This window comes from Podarcis filfolensis (assembly GCF_964270895.1).
Source record: "Podarcis filfolensis genome assembly, chromosome: 3".
Classification (NCBI taxonomy): Eukaryota; Metazoa; Chordata; class Lepidosauria; order Squamata; family Lacertidae; genus Podarcis; species Podarcis filfolensis.
The window spans coordinates 96,510,864-96,533,145 of NC_139606.1; the positions used below are offsets into that span (position 1 = coordinate 96,510,864).

A 22,282-nucleotide genomic window follows, 5' to 3' on the forward strand; every position below is an offset into this window, starting at 1 on the left:
TGTGCCTACATAACTGAGCAGAGCCTTTTAACTTTAGCAAAGCTCAAGCAGACAAGACCGAGAGCTGTGTAGGCCCTGTCAGCCTACACAAGGCTTCCGAAGGTCTTGGCTGAGATAACACCTTCCAAAGCTCAGCAAGCAGGGCCCATCGGGAGTTGTCCATGGTCCTGACCTGCTTAGAGGGATATGCCTTGACATTGCCTGGACCTGACCTGCTTGATGTGCTTCTACTTCGCCTGCTAGTCCTAGCAGCAAAGGATAGCATCAAGAGAAACAGCTAAGGAGACTGGTGAGTGGAGGCGTGTAGAGGATGACCGTGGCTTTTTCTGGGCATATGCTAATGAAGACCCAGGTCTGGTGACTTGGGAAGCTGGAGGCCCACCTCTCATCCGTCTCACTTTTATAACTTTGAGACTCTTCCCTTCACTTTGGTAATAATGTAAAGTATCAACTCAAAATTGCAATGCATGCATTTCATTTGAGTTTTATTGCCTTAACAGACAGCATTAGATTACAAAAGAGAACATTTTTCTTCTCAGTTTTAGCTTATTCTTATGATTTACGACGAGATACAGCAAGAGTTCATAAACTTCCCTGACCCGCTGACAGTTTTTACAGGCTCCTTGATTTATTTTCCATCTCAGATTTAACAGCTTTCATGTGACTGATATTTCTCGAGTCCCGGCGTGGCTGCCGCGCAGCCCGAGAGAGCTCCTCTAATCTCCATGTTACTAATTTAAATGAAGTCTTGGTCTGTTGTTTAAAAAAGACATTTGTCATCTTGCTGAGGTTTACAGATCCTCTTGTAATGTAATGTCAGACACTTCTGAGATATGAGTTTTATAAAGCTTCCTGATATCGAGTGTTGGAAGAAGACATGCCAAGGTCAGTTGGATTTGCCAAACCAGTATTGGGGAAGGCGGCGAGGAGGGAGGGAGAGGTTTTTGCAGAATTGGAAAAGAGGAGTTCTTAAGGAGCCGAGCACATTTAGATACAGATTTATATATGCTTCGAGTACATTTTGCAGATAAACTCCGTGCTGGGGGAGCGAGGGGTGTGAGAAACATTTTTCAACCCAAGGAAAAACAGAGGCAGCCACTCAACAGCTACAAACTTCTGATTAAACTTAAGTAGGCATGCAGGGAAACAAAACTCTTCTCACAGTCATGTGGGCTGTTAATATCGCCGGTTTCCCAGTGTGCTCTGAAACTGTGGTGCCAGGCCGCCTCATTCAAGAAACTTACAGCTGGCTGGCTGTTTTCTTTGTACATCTGCAAACAACGCAGGAGTGAGCTGCGTTTTGAGAATAAACAAAGACCAAAGCTAATAAGCTAAATGGGAGAGATAAGGGAAGTATCTCTCATCTGAAATCAGAAAAGTTCTCTTCCCCGTCCCTCAAAAGAAAAAGGAAAAAAAAACGTCTGGAGGCTGAGAAACACAAACAGTGGCAGGGAAAGTCCAGAGACTATTGCAACCTGCTGTGGGTTTGTTCCAGAGGCTTCTGCTAGTGCAGAGTGCAGCAGCCAGCCTGGTGGTGGGGACAGACAACCGCCAACAGATGACGCTAGAGCTAAAAGACCTGTCCTGGCATTTCTTCTGCTGCCAGGTCAGGTTCAAGGTTCTTGTGCTAGCGTACAAAGTCCTAAACAACTTAGGCCCAATTATCTTTTTGTATACCTTTCAGTAGCGTTTGGCTGTGGAGCAGTTTATAAATCTGCTATTAAAATTAGTAAATTAATAAAATCTGTCAATTTCGGTTTCTCCCAGTGCCTCATGGTGTGTCCCCCCCCCCCCAATCTTAAATCCAATTGGCACATTTCTGCATCAGTTTGCATTTGTTTAGAAGACTTCCTAAAAATCAATTAGCATTTCAGGGCACATTTCTCCCCTTTATAATGCACTTTAGCTTAATATACTGTAGCGGTTTCCACACACACACACACACACCCAAAAAAATACATGCATTATCGTGCCTATATATGTATACTTTTTGTTTGGGGAACTGCACTGTCAGTTTGGGAGACGTACGAATTTTGAAGGATAGCTCTGCTTTTGGTCGTTGATTGTTTCAGGAGATGCAAATAAGGTAGGTTCACATTAAAATGTGAAGTGAACCGAATTTCTCCCCATCCCTGCATCCTACTAACAGATGCTTCCTCTTTACACAACAGTTATCATCTCTGGCCTAGCTTCACCAAAAGTATGCACTGGATTTTTAAAAGATTTAAAAGTTGCTAATTTTTAAATGTGACTATATATATATATATATATATATATATATATATATATGTTCTGATGTCCTAAAATGTTGCTTGGAATGTGCTCGAAACAACCCTTCAGAAAGCCTGCCTTTAATAATATTTTTCAAGAAAAAAAAAACAGAACACAGCCATTGGTCTCTCTCTGAGAACCCATGACAGATGAAAGACGAAGGGTTTCCGCTTTGTTCTCCAAGGTTTACTCATTGAAAGGTAGGGCATACAAGACTTCAGTTGTTGTATATGGAGTGTATGGCTTTATTTTCTAGAACAAAGGCACTGCTCCTTCAAAGAATACAGAAGCAGCACAAGAGAAACTCACATTAACATTTGATATTTTTCAGGGGTTTCAGCGCTAAGGCTTAGTTTTTGGTCCAGCTGAAAGGAATTTGACATTGCTAATTAAACAATTGATTGCATAGTTCAAAAGACAATGTTCAGGATTACACTACAAAGCATATTGTGTTTCCCACTTCAATTGTACCTTTGTAGCTGAAATACGGGTGGAATTGAGATTCTGGAATACCAATCCTGGGTTCCCCTAGGCAAATGGCTTGGCAGTGCACCAGGATGGACAGATCAGACTAAGTCAGTTTTGCGGGTTCTCAGTCTGCAAACCAGAGCCGTCTACACACTTGTCCCCCACAATACATCTACAATATGTCCCAAGTAAAGAGCAGCATAGTGACTTGAACATAGAGGAAATAGTTTCATGTCTTGGAGCCACTCAGAATTCAGGGGCCCCAGTTCTCATACAACATTGCATACAAAAAAATCTGTATATATGCTAAAATGATCACACCTTTTCATGAGAACTTTTTTAAATATTTTTTTAAAAAACCCATGCAAACGGATGCATGGGTTTAAAAAGACAGGAGTGCCTGGCGTGCCTGGCGTGCTCTGGTCCATGGGGTCACAAAGAGTCGGACGTGACTAAATGACTAAACAACAACAACAAACTGATGCTGCAACATTGTGTCAGAAATTCAGCCTGGAAAAATGAGAAACTGGGAGAGACTGAAAGTGACAGATTTTTCAATCCCCTAGCTGGGGCAGATGGGGGTCCAACACCACCTGGAGAGCCCCAGGTTCCTTATTCCAGTTCCAGCACCTGGTAGACACCAATATTTGTATTGCAGCTGTATTTGTAGATCACATGTTGTGAAGGGTTGAGCTGAAAGATCTCTCTTCCACATAAGCATGGTTCTTCTGCCACAGTTTTGCTTAGCTGTGCCTCCAGGCATATCCAGGCATTGCTGAAGGACTTGACTTTGGCATCACATTAGAAGCTTTGACCCTTTGCACTAGGTAAATGTTACAATGGTACCTCGGTTTACGAACTTAATCTGTTCTGGAAGTCTGTTCTTAAACCAAAACCGAGGTGCGCTTTCCCTAATGAGGCCTCCCACCAGTGGTGCCCTTCCACCATTCGGATTCCATTCTTAGACTGAGGTAAAGTTCTCAAACCAGGACACTATTTCCAGTTTTGCAGCATTTGTAAACTGAATAGTTCCTAAACCGGACTGTTGTTAAACCACTGTATTTATTTTTCATATTTATATTCCTGTTTCCCATATGATTTGTGAGTGAAGATGGAGTTTAGGTTTCTTTTACAGAGCATTGTGTTTGCAGTTCTTTCCTAGCTTGCAGTTCTCTCTTAGCATTCTAGAGCAGACTTTTTACTTGTTTGTTTGTTTGTTTGTTTGTTTGTTTGTTTGTTTGTTTGTTTTGCCTTAGAGATTCTGAAGTAGCGTAGTTCCACAAACATTTACTCCACTCCTATCTAATTTTCTTTAGGAAGGTAGATAATAGGCTGGGAAGCCCTTGATTTAGACATATGAAACATGTCCACGAAATTTACATGTGTTAACAGGATACTTTGCTCTAAGCTGCACAGCTATCTCCTGTCCTTGCTTAGTCACCATCTAGCTCTTCCTTAGTTGATTGGTAAAAATTCTAAACCTTCAACAATGGGTTCCAGAGCAGGTTACGTACAAACAAAACAAAACATTACATTACAGACATTTGGCTATCCAGATCTTGTTGGACATCTAGTCCTATCAGCCCCAGCCAGCATGGCAATTTCAGGGGAAAGAGGAAATATCAACTGTAGCCTGAGGAGCCACAAGACCAAGAATCTGAACTTCATGATCCAGTACAGAAGAGACAAAGTGAGTCTTATTGATATTTTTTCTCATGTCTCTGGCAGTAAAAGAATTGCACCGACGGCATCTGATTCTCAACAGTCACATAAATACAGAATAGTCAGTTTCTCTTTCAGAACCTGCCATTGCAGAAGATAGCACCACCAGGAGTGGAAACCAATCGGCAGTTACTAAGTGCATGCAAACTTTGCAAGGCATTCTGAAGAGTTATATTAAAAGCATAACATCAATTGTATGGGATCATTGCTGCCTTAGACTGCAGAAGTGATTGTGGCTAGTAACTGCTCCGGTGTTTCCTTGCGTAAAAATGATGGGGGCTGATGACTGCATTCCAACAGCTGTGATGTATGCACTGCATCCATGTAAGTAAAAACTTCCGATTTTTGCCTGTGAAAATGTAACATATGGCATACATAAGAAGAGCCCAGCTGGATTGGGCCAAAGGCCCATCTAATCCAGCATCTGTCCTCACAGTGACCCAGCAGAAGCCTATCAGAAACAACAGCACTCTTCAAATCCATCTTCCCGTGCAACTGGTATTCAGGGGCATAATGGCATCTGATACTGGAGGTAGTCCACAGCCATCGTGGACTATCTGCAGCCATTGATCATCTTATCCATGAATTTGCCTAATGTCCATCCTTCCATCTTGCAGTAGTGAGTTCCATTGTTTAACCACATGCAAGGTGCCCCTTTTGGTTGTCTTGAATCTTCCAACACTGAATGACCTTCTGTTCTAGTAGCAGAGGTGCCGTCTTGTGCCTAAGATTGAGGGGGCCTGGTGTGCAGTGTGTGTGATGTCATGTGTGCAATGCATGATGCGTGCGTGACGTCGCATCATCAAGAGGAGGCAGAGCATGGACCCCAGCACAGCACAGCTTCATTTCTTGCCCTCAGGAGGAGTCAGCCACTGAACTGGGCTGTGCCCGACTCCACGCTCAGCTTCCTTCAACACTGAGGGGGCCCAACATTGAGGGAGACCAGGGTCCGAACACCTACTCAGCCATGAAGCTCACTGGGTGATGGTGGACCAGCCACTGCCTCTCAGTCAGTGAGGGAATTAAATTTGGAGGAGAACCATGTATACCACCTTGAGTTCCCTAGACAAAAAGGGGCGCGATAAATAAAATAAGCAAATGTTCTGAAAACACCCCATATGTGCTGACTTAGGGGAGTTGCTCCCTCTCAGACAGAACAGAAATTGGGGATTCCTGTTCTAGAGAGAAGACTGGGAAGCCCCCTGCACATGCAGAGTTCTGTGTTAACAACCCTTAATTCTAAAAGTGCTGCAAGAGTTTTACAGCCCCTGTCAAAAATGAGGAGTGACAGCCGGAGAAGTTAAACGTCACTTTCAGTGATCAGAAATGGTTGTGCGCAAGAGTGTAAAGGTTGTGTTTTCAGCATTTTACTTTCATTTCTTCCTCCCCTGTGCTTGGTTTATACAATGGCATGATTAATGTCTCGTTTGTGAGACGCTTATTCAATAGCAGGGTTTTTTAACGTTTCACGGGCCTGACTGAGAAAAGACATAATAAGGGGGTTTAAGGCCTCCCTTGTAATCAGAGCTTGTCAAGAGAGGATAAACATGCATTGGAGCAAGCTAGTTACCAAATAGTTGTATATTTTTTATATATATTTAACTTGAGGGCAAATTATGAGGGAACATATTCTGCTTTGCGGCAGACAGCAGAGGAAACAAGCCTGTGACATGTTAGGAACAAACCTCACATTGCACGAGAGATCTGTGATTTATCTCACAGTGTTTCTTGCTTTTACTTCAACAGTGACTGAAAGTGCTCAAAATGTTATCAGTGCCAGGGATCGAGGAGGTTTAGCCCTTCACCCCCACAATGCCTCTTACCTCCTTTGGGCTGCTGTTGGGTGGAATGGGGGAAATGCAGGTAAACTATTAGAACAGGACTGGGCCAGTGGGCCAGATCCTTATCTCTCTTACCTCTCATACCCGTCACAGACAAAATTATGACATCAGGTGACGGTAGACCCCAAGCAGGGTCCTAGAGGGAGGGGAAAGTGCAAATGGGACCCCAAGAAGTGTCTGAGGCTGGGAAGGAGGCCAGTGGACTGGGGAATGGACAGATAGATTGGAAGGGGGGTGGATCAAGTGGGCTGGAGGAGGAACCCTCAGATTCTTTGGGGGAAGTAATGTATGGGGTGGATGTGACCCCAGTCCTTTGGCCTCACTGCCCTGATACAAATCCTCTGGCTGCTGAGTGGCATGATCCCTCAGCCCTGGCAGATGCTGGATGGTCAAGCTCCATGCAAGCACTCACTTCTATGATCTGCAAACTTTCTTCATTATAACTGGATCATTCTTCACTCCTAAGTATAGAGATGGCCATGGTCGGTGAAAACATGCCAGAATATTGCCTTGGTGGGTAGACTACATTAAAAAGCTGAAGACTGCCTGAAGTAAAATATGGTTCCCACGAGTTGTTTGGAAGTCTTATTGATTTGTTGTTTCTCTTATGTTTTTATCCAGCCTTTTTTTCCATCCTGGAACCCAACAGGGCCAGTGCAAGAGGCTGAATTGACTGAAGAAGGGGACCCACTGCCACCACCTCATTCTTCTTCCTCCTACCTGTCCCTCATGTCTCCTCAGGTTCTTTTTCTCTTTCTTTTTGCCACCACAGCGGTGGCAGCTCTCCTTCTCCACCCTGCTGTGCTATGAGAAATTGGCCACTGAGGCAAAGCAAAGTTCTGACCACCCTACCCAGAATGCATTGCTCTGAGAATGGACCCCTCCTCTCAAGCCGAAGCACTGTGTCTGCGCATGCGTGCAGTGCAATTTAACACTTCTGCACATGAGCGAGTGGCAAAACCCGGTAGTAACCCATTCCGGTACTTCCGGGCTGCCGCGGGACGCAACGCGAAAACACATAACCGGAAGCAGATGCAGCATGAGGTATGACTGTACTGTGCTGTGTTCCTGCTTGTGGATTTCCCACAGGCATCTGGTTGGCCACTGTGAGAACCAGATCCTGGACTAGATGGGTCATTGGCCAAATCCAGCAGGACTTTTACGTTCTCATGAGCCTCTTGCAGAAGACTTGCAAAGGCAATGGCAGCCCATATAAGGCTCCAGTGGGCCCAGATCAGCAGCAAGGCAAGCAAGAGGGGGGCAGCACCAATTTGGTGCCTGGTCTAGCCCTGAAGGCAGTGTAGGTGTGGTCCCTAGGCAGTCCCCCATCCAGGCGCAGACCAGCCCCAGACCTGCTTAGCTTCAGAAAGGTGCTGGCCTCACATGCCTTCAGACCATACCCGGGGACTTCCACTTGTTCAGGAAAGAAGAACCTGCACTCTCTTCTCTGTTTTCGACTTTACTTTGACAGCAGCTTTAAAACAATTAGCAAGCAGGTGCTGCCTGGTTAACAGCATGTGTGCACGTGTGTGCTAGTTCTGCATCTTTGTCTGCCGTTGGTGCCGTTTCATTAACTGAATCTTTTTAATTAGCAAAACATCTGCCAACTCCTGCAGTCTGTCAGGGAGCCCCATGGATGTTCTCTTTGTTGTACCTTTTTACAACATATGCCAACAGGTGGAACGAAAAGCTTGTTGTTTGTATCTTTGGGGTTTATGAGTAGGTGAGAGCTGGCTCACTTGTATATTTACTTATACATCTCTCTGTTCTGCTCCCCATATATTGATATCTGTAAAACCTTATCTCTCCTCGTTTTACAATAGTTATCCCCACCTCTGTTCTAAACACATTATGCAGAACAAAGTGGAGACAACATCTATTGTTGCCGTTTTGGTTTCCAGAATAGGTATTATCTTCACACTGAATTGGCTTCCTTTGCTGCCCGTGATGCCATCATGCAGGGAACTCTGATTGGCCATCACTGTTTTTAGGAAGCAGCTAACGTGGATGGCTCTGCTTGACTCACCTTTATTTCCAACTACTTTTTCCACTCCTTGTGAGCATTCAGAGCTTTTAAACAATGATATGGCATTGTGAAAAGCTGGTGGCTATTGATAATTGTTCTACAGTCATGATACTGTACATTTTATGTGTGCTGTAAGCCGGTCAGAGTGGCTGGGAAAACCCAGCCAGATGGGTAGGATATTATTATTATTATTATTATTATTATTATTATTATTATTATACCTGAAACTAGCATTTGCAAACGTGTCTTCATTCCCAGCCATTTAGCAATCCAGATATTTGACTTTGCCTCCAGTGCCTAGTCTACTGCATAACTGCCAGGTGCAGACCCAACATTTCATTTGCCTGTATATATTTATAAGGTTTATTGGCAAAGATAAAAGCAAGCTGAGGGGAAGGATGAGGTTCTGCACATGTCTTGCACTGGAAGAGGGAGGGATTGGCGAAAAAGCCATCTTTTGACATTGCCTGACCCTTGCAGCCTACAATAGTCCATTCAGTTAAGAATCATTTTGCCATTGTGGACGAAACTTCTTTTGTGATCACCATGCTTAAGAAATAATTGGAGCATGAAAGACAGCTAGATAGAAAAAACGGTGCCTACAATATCCCTTTGGGAGAATAAAGGTTTCCTGAAGCTGTTCAAACAGGTAAGAACAAGGACAAACAGGAACTCTTCTGTGAGAAGACATCCAGCTATCCCACCTGTTCCATTGCTGCCCACGTAGCCTGAAGGGGTGTTCCTCTGCTTGGCAGAAGTGGTGCCTGTCTCCCATTTTAAAGAAGATGAGTCATTTCTGGGGGGAGGCAGTTGGGATGGGAAAGCTGCAGACAGTGGCTAGAGCACAACTAGGGAATCTGGCCCTGGTTGGCCGGGGATTGAACATGGATTTTTTTGCAGACAAAACAGATACTCTATCACTGAGTTACCTGAGGCCCTTCCCCTCAGTCTCCAAACCCTTGAGGGAAAGTGGCTGGTGCACAGAGAAAGTGGAAGGTGGGGGAAGCATCATTTCCTCCCCCTTGCTGTTGTTCCAGTACAAAACCCTCCCCTCACCATGCTCAGCATATAGGCAGGAAAGCACAAAACATGGGCTCGGACTGCTATGTTTCTCCATGCAGAAGGAGAGTATGAATGGAGAACGTGATGGAGGTGCACAATTCAAACTGAACCTGTTTACAGCAGGGGCACTATGATCCTTGAATATTTTGTCTGGAAACTGGGACTTCTCATGCTATGTGTTTCGCAATAGTTGTATTCCTCCAGAGATCCTCAACCTGCTTCTACTGCAGGGCTTCCTCCCTCAGAAATACTGTTGAAAAACGAGAAGCCCTCTGGATTCCTGGGCATTGGGGTTTGATTGGTGCCTCTCCCCATATGAAGCAACCAGGATGCAGCAATCATCTGAGGCCCTTCTTTGTGTGCCTCCTCCAATCATGGAGGGTGTGAACCCGAGAAGGGGCCTCTTCTGCCGTGGGTCCCTATTTGTGGAATACTCTGCCCTGGGAGACTCACCTGGCATTTTTGTTACATATCTTTAGGCTCCAGGCAAAAACACTCCTTTTAAACTGTGGCAGAGGGGAGCTCTTGTTTTGTTTGTTACTATGGTATGTATTTCTGTGTTTTTATATTGTAAACTGACCTGTGATCCTTGGGTGAAGGGCAGTACAGTGGTACCTCGGGTTACATACGCTTCAGGTTACATACACTTCAGGTTACAGACTCCGCTAACCCAGAAATAGTACCACAGGTTAATAACTTTGCTTCAGGATGAGAACAGAAATCGTGCTCCAGCAGCAGGAGGCCCCATTAGCTAAAGTGGTGCTTCAGGTTAAGAGCAGTTTCAGGTTAAGAACGGACCTCTGGAACGAATTAAGTACTTAACCTGAGGTACCACTGTATAGGCATCCCGTAGGCATCTTGTTGGACATTCTGGAAACATGATGCTGGATTAGATGGTCTAATAAACAGATCTAGGAGGTTCTTTTTATTGTCATGAGTTACACAAAACAGTTGAGATCAGGCTTGGATGGGCAGGCACTGACAGAGGAGCAGGAGCAGGAGGAAATGGAGAGGGTGCTGAACTGTGGAAACCTGGTTTGGAAGAGGGGGAATTCCCCCTTTCCACTTCAACTACAGCCACTTTGGAAGGAGGGAAGAGATGCTGGCCCTCCGGTCCAACCTTCCTACAGAGCAAAAAGGTATTTAATTAGTTGAGAGCAGGAGGCTGATCAGGAGGTGGCATCTTTGTCACCTAGAGAGTGGACCTACCCAGCCACAAAGCACACTCTTGCAGTCTCAACATTCCTGCAAGGCGAGAAAGTCTGGCAAGTGATTGCACTCTGCCTCATCTTTAAAGGCTTGGCAGAAGGAGTGGGGGAACTTATTGGAACATCTTTGTTGCTTCCATCCAGTTCGTTCACTTCTTGCCGTGGTCCTGAACTCCTATATCATGGGTCGGCAAACTAAGGCCCGGGGGCTGGATCCGGCCCAATTGCCTTCTGGATCTGGCCCATGGACGGTCCAAGAATCGCCACATGGATCAGCATGGGGATTCAGATAATTCGGGCTGCACCATTCCCACACACACACCGCGGCGGTGCCCCCTCCCTCCCTCTTCCTGGCTTCTCCCTCCCCTGCCTAGAGGAGGAAGGGGGCTGGGCTTTGTTGAGCTGTGGTTGGCTGAGCGCCATTTTAAGCAGCCCCTCTCTGGAGCCAGCCCTTTCAGGCCACTCATTGTCCCCACGCCGCCAGCCCCTGCCGCTCGCAAGACACAGGTAAGCAGCCACTGGGGCTCGTCCGGTGCTATGGAGAAGGGAGGGGAGAGCTGGGGGGGTTATTTTTCAAAATATAGTCCAGTGCCCCCCCACAAGGTCTGAGGGACAGTGGACCGGCCCCCTACGGAAAAGGTTTGCTGACCCCTGTCCTAAATTGTGATACCTGAGCACCGTGTCTGCTGTGGAACCTGTACCATTACTTGCTCAAATAATGATCTCTTTCCTGCAGTAAGAACCTCTGTCTGCATGTTTGGGCTGGGAGCCAGACCGCTCATTGGCCATGCTGTCTGGGGCTGATAGGAGTTTGAGTCCAACAAGATCTGGAGGGCCACAGATTGCTCACCTCTGTGGGGAAATATTCAGAGACAGGGTACCAAATTAGACACAGTGTTGGTTTAACGCGCTCAGGCTTTCCACTCTCTTCAATGCAAAAGGTTACAGCCAATGAAACCACTCTGCAATTATCATCCTTTCCCCTCCATCCCTGCGTCCTGATGCTGTTTCTGCTTAGAAATTGCTCCAGTCAAACTGTGACAATCTCTCCTCACACAATACAAAAGACATCCCTTAGCATTTTCTGACAACAGAAGGACAATGGATATCACAAAGAGAAGGCCTTGCCACCGCCACCTTTTCGAAAGTGCTCACAACCACATCGAACATCAGAAGTGTTTGAACTTAAGCAATTAGAACAAGTTGTCAGGGACACAAGAAGCTCTTCAGAGGAACACAAAAGCAGCATGGATGTTGCCCAACAGTGTCTCAAACCTTCCACCTAGGTATGGTCACAGCTGAGTTGGTAGGGTCGGAATTTTTTAAAAAAATAATAATAACCCTTCATGCTAGCCATTATATAGTCACAAAGGATTTTTTCTCTCCTGTATTACATCTTCTTCCCTGTGGCTTTTCCTTCTGTCTCCAAGTTCTTTTTAAAAATGCATATTCTTATATCTGAGCTCCCCAGATACACACACATACACACATTTTCCAGTTAGATTATCCACCTTCTTTCTTTTATTTCCCATCTTTTATCCTTTCACCTCGACTTTCCCTTCCATTCATTAATTATTTTTGCAGGGAAGGGGGCTCCCTTCTGTGTTCCCTTTCTGTGTTTAAATCTGTTCATTGCTCTCCTTTCTTTTGCCCGATTGCTCCCATATCTCAGGTGAGTGTCTTTGCGTTCACCTCATTGTGTTCACTCCACCTGCCACCTCGGAGTTTTGACTTGACTCTTTGATCCTTTACTGAAGTTGTTAATGGGGTAGATTGCATGCCAAAGTTGACACGCAGCTCAAGATGCTCCATTGAACTGGGAGGAGAAAAGGCAGCTTCTGATCTCGCAGAGCATGATGTGACCCCACAGGATCCTCTCACACAAGACGGCATTCTTGGGAATGCGTCTCTCAAAAGAAGGGTGTGCAATATGGCACAAGAGTGCATCAGAAATACCTCTCATATTCAGTAACCAATATGTAGCAAGAAACTTGGAGCGGCACTGCCAAGAGAGTGAGCCCAAATGCTCCCTGAATTTCACAACCCTCATTGTAGACTGCAAACAGAGACACCCTCTTGATTTTCAGGGAACTCTTCAACCAGGAGTGAAACCTTTGCCCTACTCATAGCTGGCAACTATCACACTTCCTTCATTTGCCAGACATTTTTCATTTGTTAAAACAGGGGTGGGAAACCTTTTGGTTTGGGCTAATATTGGGCAGGTTCCACATCAGCAAACAGGTTACTCGAGTGCTGGGCATGGTTTGTCCTTGCGCTTACTTCAGACCTGGGCTTTTTTCAAGCCAGGAACTGGCCTGATCCAGCAGGGCTATTTTTATCTTCTTGTAATAGATAATGGTTAAATATTTGGTGCAAGGTTCACAACAAAGTGGTGTCCAAAACTGAAAAACCCTTGTGTCAGGGAACTGCCATCGGAGCCAGAGGGAGAGGGAGGGCTCCAGAGGGATTCCAGAGAGCGTCCCGGGAGGGAGAGAAGCAGCCCATCTTCTGGAGAAGGAAATCAGTGTAGCACCAGTGGAGAAGGGGGGCAGATGGGGGAATCGGCGAGGTGGCTCCATGACTCCTCGCCGGAGACCAATGGGGGGAGCACGGGTCCTCCGCTGCCCACGCCCTCCCTGCGCAGAAGGCTTCCGCGCAGGGAGAGTAGGCGGCGACTAGGCGTCAAAGAGCTTCTTTGCTGGAAGAAGTTCAAGAAACGCCCACTGACGGATTCTGCCAGCAATTGAGACAGCCACGGGTGAGTGGCTGTCCGGACAGAAAGAGTTCACCCAGTTAACCCAGCCAGGTGTGGCACCAATTTACGCACGAGCAACCCCTAGAACCATTACAGCAATCCGTCAGTCACTGACGTTGCTTGTGCGCAGCCCCGGAGAGGCAGCACGATGAGCCAAACAGGGACAGCCAGAGAGACGGAGCAACCAGCTGCAGTGCGGAGTCTGGTCGAGAGGAACCGAGACTTGGAGCAGCATGTAGCTATCCTGACAGCGCAGCTGGACGAAAGATGGACTCAGGATGCACAGGTCAGACCCACCCCCATCGCAAGGAAGGTACCGGGGCTGGTACACAAGTTTGGTGGGAAGCCCCAAGACTACAATGCTTTCCGAACGGAAGTACAGTACGCTTTGGAACTGCAGAAAGATGACTTTGCTGATGACGGGGAGAGGGTGGCTTACATTGTGGGGCATCTGCAGGATGGGGCGCGCGAATGGATCAGGCCCCTAATGGCAACGCAAAATGATGCCTTGAAGGACCTTAAGAAATTCTTCCAGGCAATGGATGCGATGTACTCCAGCAAGGTGGAGCAAAGTGTGACTCGGCGGGAACTGATGGGGTGCAAGCAGGGGAGCCAGTCCGTCAGAGACTACTGGTCACGTTTTGCGATGTTAGTCCACCGGCTCGGGTGGGATCTGGACTCTGAACCGATACAAATGTTGTTTGAGGAGGGTCTGTCCCCCGCAGTGAAAGACGAGTTGTCCCGCGCGCCCCAACCACGGTCGCTGGATGAGCTCACAAAGGCTGTGCTTGCGACTGGCGTACGCCAGGAAGCGCGGGCTCAGGAGAAGCGGGAAATGAGAGGGGAACATTTCCATGACTACCGCATTCCTGAGATACCGAGACAGCCTTCCCAGGCGGCGGAGCCAATGGAAATTGATGGCGTGCGCGCGCGAGAGGTTTCAAACTCCAGTGAAGGTCGTAAAAGGGAGGGAAAGGAGTGGAAAACTACCAAGAAGTGTTTCCTCTGTCAACGACCAGGACATTTTGCTAAGGTCTGCCCTCAAAGAAAAGCCTGGCAAGGGATGGTGGGGGCTGCTGGCTGCGAGGAGAAGGGGGAGGAAGGGCAGGTGCAGGGAAACGACAACACCTGGCTGCCAACCAGCAGGGGCAGCAACCAGGCCAGCAACCAATAGAAGTGCCCCAGCCTGATCCTCCCAAGGCAGCTATAGCCATAGAAGTGGTGCTAGAACTCCCAAATGGGCACACTGTCAAAGTTAAGGGACTGCTGGATTCGGGCAGCTCGTGTAATTTCTTCAGCAGAGACTTCGCTCTGGAGCACCAACTCCACCTGTTGCCTCTAGATTTTCCCTTGCAAGTGACCACCATCGATGGCAGGGAACTTCTGGGGAGGGGAGTGACACACCAGACCCCGCCAATGCGAATGAGGGTTTCCAGGCACACGGAGACCATTGCCTTTCACGTGGCCACACTGGCAGGACCCCCAATAATACTGGGGATGAGCTGGCTGGCACTGCATGATCCAGTAGTGTCATGGCATCAGCAGTCAGTCACCTTTGGGTCAGCTTACTGCTTAGGACACTGTCTGGGAGGGGAGAACCCAAGAATGACAGTGGCCAGGGTGGCTGGGCTGGCCATGGAACAAAAAGGGGAGGTGCCACCACAATATGCTGACCTGAAGGAAGTCTTCAGCGAGAAGGAGGCAGATAGACAACCCCCCCACAGGCCCTTTGACTGCCAAATCAACTTACTCCCAGGGGCTCAGTTGCCGGTGGGTAAGCTGTATGCCATGTCTGACCGGGAGATGCAGGAGTTGCAGCAGTTTATTGACAAGAACCTGAAGAGGGGGTTCATAAGGGAATCAAAGGCGGTGGGAGGCAGTCTGGTGTTCTTTGTGGACAAAAAAGAGACTAATCAGCCCAGATTAGTCGTGGATTACCGGGCCTTAAACCTGGTGTCAGAACCCGTGACCTTCCCAATGCCCAGGATTGACGACATTTTAACACGGGTGAGGCAGGGGGAAAATTTTACCAAGCTGGACCTCAGGGGAGCATACAATTTGATTAGGATAAGGGAGGGGGACGAATGGAAAACTACCATGTTCACCCCCCTGGGGGCTTTTGAGTACTAGTCATGCCATTTGGATTACAATCGGGCTCCGCCTGCTTTCAAGCATTCATGCACCACGTGTTGGGGCCCCTGCTGTACAAGAATTGCGTGGCCTTTTTGGATGACGTCTTAATCTATTCAGACAATGAGAAGCAACACGTCAGAGACGTCAGGGAAGTGCTACAGAGACTGCAGAAGCACCAGTTGTGGGTCAAGCTGGAAAAATGCCAATTTCACACCAGAGAGGTCGAGTTTCTGGGGTACAAGTTGTCAGACAAGGGCCTAGCTATGGATCCAGGCAAGGTGAAGGCAGTGCTGGAATGGAAAGCCCCCAAAACCCGGAAGGATGTGCAGAGGTTCTTAGGGTTCAGCAACTTCTACAGGAAGTTCATAAAGAACTTCGCTCACTTGACAGCGCCCATCACAGATTGTCTCAGTAGCAAAAAGAAGTTTGCATGGACAGAAAGTGCCCAGCTATCCTTTGAAAGACTGAAGAAGGCGTTTGCTTCAGAAGAGCAGCTCCTGCACGTTGATCTGGAGAAGCCCATGAGACTGGAGACGGACGCGTCTGACCGAGCCGTTGGAGTGGTCCTTTGCAGCCCGGGGCCAAGCAGGGCTGGAGGCCGTGTGCCTTTTTCTCAAGGAAGCTGAGCAAGTTAGAGCAAAACTATACAGTGTATGACCGAGAACTGCTTGAGATCTATGCGGCTTTTCGGCAATGGAGACATCTGTTGATAGGGGTGTGGCACAAGATCCAGGTTTGTACTGACCACAAGAACTTGGAATACTGGAGGACTGCGCGAGTACTCAACCAGAGACAGATTCAGTGGGCCCAGGAGTTCTCCAAGTTTTCCTTCGAGATCCGATACGTGCCGGGAGAGGAAAACGTAAGAGCAGATGCTTTCTCCCGGAAACCGGAGTACATGGAAGGAGAGGGACCGCCGGAGGTCCGCCACGTGTTTCCCGAGGACCGATGGGTGTGTGGGGGAGCGTTAGTTGGGAAACGAGAACTGGCCGGGCTTACTAGAGACGACGCGTTCGCTCAATCGAAAATCAGGGAACTCCGGGACGGAAGGGAAGACCATGGAGGGTTTGAGGAAAAGGAAGGGTTTCTGTACTATAAGGGGGCACTGTATGTACCGGGGGAGACCTTGAGGGGGAAGGTACTTAAACAACTCCATGACAACCCAACAGCTGGGCACTTTGGACAGCACAAGACCATGCTGCTCGTCACCAGGCAGTTCTGGTGGCCAAAGGTGAGGGAAGACGTACGGGAATATGTATGGGGGTGCGACTGATGCCAGAGGGTAAAGCGGGAGAGGGCTGCCCCCGCAGGGTTACTGGAACCCTTACCTACACCGGGAAGGCCCTGGGAGGTGGTGTCCATTGATTTTATGACAGATTTGCCCAAGTCAAGGGGGAAGACAGCAGTCATGGTAGTAGTCGATCTACTGACAAAAATGTGCCATTTCATAGCTTGCTCACATGCGGTGACGGCAGAGGAGACAGCCAGGTTGTTTGTGGATCACATTTTCAGACTGCATGGAGCTCCCTCGAGGGTAATCTCGGATCGCAGGAAACAATTTACTTCCAGGTTCTGGAGGAAGCTCATGAGCTTGCTACAGGTCGAGGTGGGCTTCTCAACGGCGAGGCACCCGGAAACCAACGGACAAGCAGAAAGAGTGAACAGTATACTCCAGCAATACCTACGCTGCTACGTCAGCAAGAGACAGAACGATTGGGTAGAGAAACTAGCGTTGGCTGAATTTGCGTACAATAATGCTGAACATGTGTCCACGGGAATGAGCCCGTTCATGGCCAATTATGGGTGTCACCCCAGGGCCTTCCCAGGGAGGGGGGAGGAAGGATGGAGTGTACCCGCGGCAGAGCAGTTTGTAGAAGAAATGGAGGCCTTGCACCAGCAACTCAAGATGAACTTGGAGCGGGCCAAGGAAGTTTACAAGAGGCAGGCGGACAAGCACCGTCGGGAGGGGGAGGCCATATGGGTGGGAGACCGGGTGTGGTTGTCAACCCAAGGGTTACCCCTAAAGGGAGGGTGCAAGAAGTTGCAGCCGAGGCGGCTGGGGCATTTTGAGGTAACACAGCAGCTGAACCCCGTGACATTCAAGCTCAAGTTGCCTGACAGCATGAAGATACATCCAGTGTTCCATAGGTCCCTACTTTCACCGTACAGGGAGGGGCGGGAATTTCCAGGGCAGGAGGGAGTAGTCACCACCCACCCGCTGGTAGAGGAGAGGGAACACCGCAACCAAGCCACGGAAATACTCGATTCAAGGTGGCGAGGTCGCCAGGTGGAGTACTTGGTAGCTTGGGAGGGAGAACCCAGGTCAGAAAACACGTGGGTCCCCACTGAATCAATCAATGACGGCTATCTGGTGGGAGAATTCCACAGTTTGTTCCTGGATAAGCCAAAACCACTAGCGAGATTCTGGGAGGAAGAATTTGGAACCACAGACGAAGGGGACTTTGTGGGTTTTCCTGCCTCCGAAGAGGAGGGAGGGGAGGTGTCAGAGGGAGAAGAATCAGACTGGGAGGTCCACCCTGCGGGAAGAGATCGGAGCGGGTGGGAAGCTGGTTTTGAATCCTCAGAGGATGGTGACAGCTCCTTCAGGGGATTCCCCGCATCGTCGGCCGAGGAAAGAGATGAGGTTGAATCAGAAAATCGCGCCGGGGTGGAGGGGGTCCTGGGGAGGAGGTGGATGTCAGGGAACTGCCATCGGAGCCAGAGGGAGAGGGAGGGCTCCAGAGGGATTCCGGAGAGCGTCCCGGGAGGGAGAGAAGCAGACCATCTTCTGGGGAAGGAAATCAGCATAGCACCAGTGGAGAAGGGGGGCAGATGGGGGAATCGGCGAGGTGGCTCCATGACTCCTCGCCGGAGACCAGTGGGGAGAGCACGGGTCCTCCGCTGCCCACGCCCTCCCTGCACAGAAGGCTTCCGCGCAGGGAGAGTAGGAGGAGACTTGGCGTCAAAGAACTTCTTTGCTGGAAGAAGTTCAAGAAACGCCCACTGACGGATTCTGCCAGCGATTGAGACAGCCACGGGTGAGTGGCTGTCCGGACAGAAAGAGTTCACCCAGTTAACCCAGCCAGGTGTGGCGCCAATTTACGCACGAGCAACCCCTAGAACCATTACACCTTGGTTTCCATTTTTTCCACCCTATCCACTGGTAAAAATGTTGTGGCAAAGTATTGGAAAGTGTAAACCTTACACTGCAAAGGATTTCTGTTAGTTTGCATAAATCCTACTGGCTGGGTGTAGTGGGAAATTAACTCAGAGAGAGGGTTTTTTTGTTTGTTTTAATTATTTGAGACAGTTGTGTTTGTAAATGTGATTGACACTAAACCTCTGTTTTGGATGGTTTTGAATAAATGGATGAACATGAAACTTAGTCACTGTAAGCATACAGAGTAGGGGCATTGTGAATATTACAAAAGTTTTGCTACTGCTGGGGTCCTTTGCTGTTGCTAACTCAATAAGTTGTATATTTTCAGGATAGGCAACTGGGGGATGGGAGAGAGAGAGCGCCATACAGTCGTACCTTGGAAGTTGAACGGAATCCATTCCAGAAGTCCATTTGACTTTCAAAACATTCGGAAGCCAATGAGAAGCCGCAGAAGCCCTGTCGGACATTCAGGTTCCAAAGAATGTTTGTAAACCAGAACACTCACTTCCGGGTTTGCGGCGTTCAGGAGCCAAAACGTCTGAGTACCAAGGCATTCGGAATCCAAGGTATGACAGGACTGGGGTACATTTCTTAAGGACTGTTTCCCCTTTCTTGGTTTCCTACTACTGCCAGTCAACAGGCACAATAATAGAATTCAGTTATTCAAAAGCATGAGCTGGATAGGCTTTGATGGTCACATGACAAGACCCTCATCCCTACAGGGGCTCCACTGCCAATTGCTGGAGCTTGCTGTCCTTGTGGCTTCTCCTTCTTGCTCTCACTACAAGCATATGAGTAGGGGCAAGGGACAGATTATCCCCTTTCATTTGTCTCATGGTCTTCCTCTGGGGACATTGTACAACACAGGCACAGAGGGAGGGCAAGTGAATAAGGAGTGGGAATAGGAGAAGGTGAACCCACCCAGGGAGGGCTTCCTCTGTGGACATTGTCCCCCAAAGCATTCCCAAATCACTGCTTGTTGATTTCCCCGTGCCCAAGGTTCTGAGCCACTGGAGATGGCTGCTTGTCACCTCAACTGCATATAGCCTACCAGAAACTTTAAGCTGAGCAGGGCTCAATGTGTAGTGAAAATTGATGCAGAAGGAAAGAGTGAGTCTATTTAAAAAACCTATCTGTCCAGTGGTCTGAGGGCTGTTAACCAAGAAGTACATTGCAATGACTCCATCAAAATATGCTGCTATTTATTTGTCTCTTCCATTTTGGAAGTTGTGGTGTGATGCAAGTCATCTCCTCTTTCCTTGGGTCTCCCAGTTCAAGTTTGTTTGTTTGTTTATCAGGGAGAACATCCATGCTGGAGAGAAACAGATTGCCAATGTTCACTTATTTGTCCCATGTCTGGGAGAGGAATCAATCCAATGAATACCTTCAGTTGTTGTTGATAACAGTCTGCTAACAATACATAATTGATTGTCCTGTCCCCTCCGTTGCATTTTATTTCCTTTGCATTGAAATGAATGGGGTGGGATATTGTGATGACCATTTATGTAATAACATAATTACATAAATAACGTAAGTTACATAATTTGGTGGAAGATGAACTGGAGCAGAATGGACACGAGAGCCAGTGTGGTGTAGTGGTTAAGAGCGGTAGTCTCGTAATCTGGAGAACCGGGTTCGCGTCTCCGCTCCTCCACATGCAGCTGCTGGGTGACCTTGGGCCAGTCACACTTCTTTGAAGTCTCTCAGCCCCACTCACCTCACAGAGTGTTTGTTGTGGGGGAGGAAGGGAAAGGAGATTGTTAGCCGCTTTGAGACTCATTAGGGCAGTGATAAAGCGGGATATCAAATCCAAACTCTTCTCTTCTTCAAATACAGGGCGGAATGGAAAATGATCCTGTCTTACTTCCCTACCGTCCAGTCCAGATGTTTTTGGACTACAGCTGGGGCTGATGGGAGCTGAAGCCCACCACCACTTGTGGAGCCACGAGTTCCCCACCTCTCTTTTAAGCAATAGTAAACTAAGACAACAGCATGTAAAATGGCACATCCTTGTAGTCAAAGCGTGCCATCTAGTTTTCGTTAACACTGGTTCTGGTTCAAACATTTCCCAAGCATTTTAAAGGTGGGAGCAGATGGAAGCCGAGTGAGGAGGATTCAGATCCCTTTTCTGATCTTCTGGTTTTCTGAAGGGCTTATTTGTAAGATAGGAAGGGGACAGCTGGGCATCCATCATTGCAATGTGTGTGAAGATTTAGTGAGATTGATGCAGAAGGAAAGGACAAGTGCATTAACAAACCTATCCGTCCAAAAGTCAGGGGTACTGTTAACCAAGAAGTACATTACAGTGATTCCATCAAAATGTTATGTTATTTATTTAACTTTTCCATTTCCATTTTTATTTGGGTAAGATAATTGCTTGCGATAAGCTGCCTGTGCAGGAAGCTGGAAGCATGGAAGGAGCACAGCTGTTAGGCTGGGATATGTACTTTCAGCCGTAGCATTAGAACTGTGTGACGGCCCAGGCTATATTTGCATATTGAAATGATCTCAATTAAAGTCTTTTATCAGACAACTTCACAGAAAGAATCTCTAGAAACACAGGATTCCATCCAGCCTCCCCCCGCACCCATTATGTAAAATGTAGGCTATTAGGGTCCCAATATGTTTATCTGCGGTTGTATAAATGGTCATTTTATAATTAATTTCATAACTAATAGGTTATTATGTTATTATTATATATTTATTTATACCCCACATTTTTCCCTGATGGGACTCAGGCAGCTTACAGATACAAAAATAGTGTGGGGGGGGTGTTCCCATTCAAAAACAATTAAACATTAATAGAATTAAAACTATATACACATATATAATCTATTTAGAACATAAAAATAATTGCAATCAAAACAGCACGGCAACAGCCCTGTCATTAAAAGCAGTCAGTTCCCAAAAGCTTGTTGGAACGAGAAGGGCTTCACCTGACAACGAAAGGACAACAGGGAGGGAGCCTGGAAGCTGCCACTGAGAAGGCCCTGTCCTGCATCCCCACCAAGTATGCCTGTTAGGGTGGTGGAACCAAGAGAAGGGCCTCCCCTGAAGATCTAAAAACCCAGGCAGGTTCACATGAGGGAAAATGGTCTTTCAGGTAGCTTGGACCTAAGCCGTGTAGGGCTTTATAGACAGTGGAGCTGTTCTAATAAGGGAGTTATATAACCAGCTCCCTATAACCAGCCCCAGTCAGCAATCTGACCACAGGTCTTTGAGCCAGTTGAAGTTTCTGGGCACTTTTCAAGGCAGCCCCATGCAGAACGCACTTCAGTAATCCAAATGGGCTCTAACTGTGCAAATGCACTCCTGGCCACCACAGAAACCTGAGCGAGACCTGGACAAGAGCACTTGTTTGTTTGTTTGTTTGTTTGTTTGTTTGTTTGTTTGTTTGTTTGTTTGTTTGTTGCATTTATATCCCATCCTTTTCTCCAGGAAACCCAAGGTCTGAGTGTTTGTTCTCATTTCATCTCCGCAACAACCCTGTGAGGTAGGTCACCATGGTGAGCTTCATGGCTGGGTGGGGATTTGAATAAAGTGGAGAAGTGGATGAGACAGAGAGTGAGGAGGTATCTGTATGCCCCCTTGAGCTCTTTGGGAGAAAGCTGGGCTGTAAATGTAATAATAAATAAT

The 22,282-nt window shown here is 47.5% G+C and overlaps 1 long non-coding RNA gene across 2 annotated transcripts; it reads left to right on the forward strand.

Moving 5' to 3' along the window:
- The first annotated feature begins 625 nt into the window (after window positions 1-625).
- LOC310758890 lies at window positions 626-20,795 on the forward strand. Of its 2 annotated transcripts, XR_014546060.1 has the most exons (5): window positions 626-885; window positions 4,280-4,429; window positions 6,208-6,324; window positions 6,952-7,043; window positions 20,483-20,795. It is a non-coding gene; the product is annotated as an uncharacterized lncRNA (long non-coding RNA). The 2 variants fall into 2 exon arrangements; XR_014546061.1 differs by lacking the exon at window positions 6,208-6,324.
- Window positions 20,796-22,282: the final 1,487 nt, after the last annotated feature.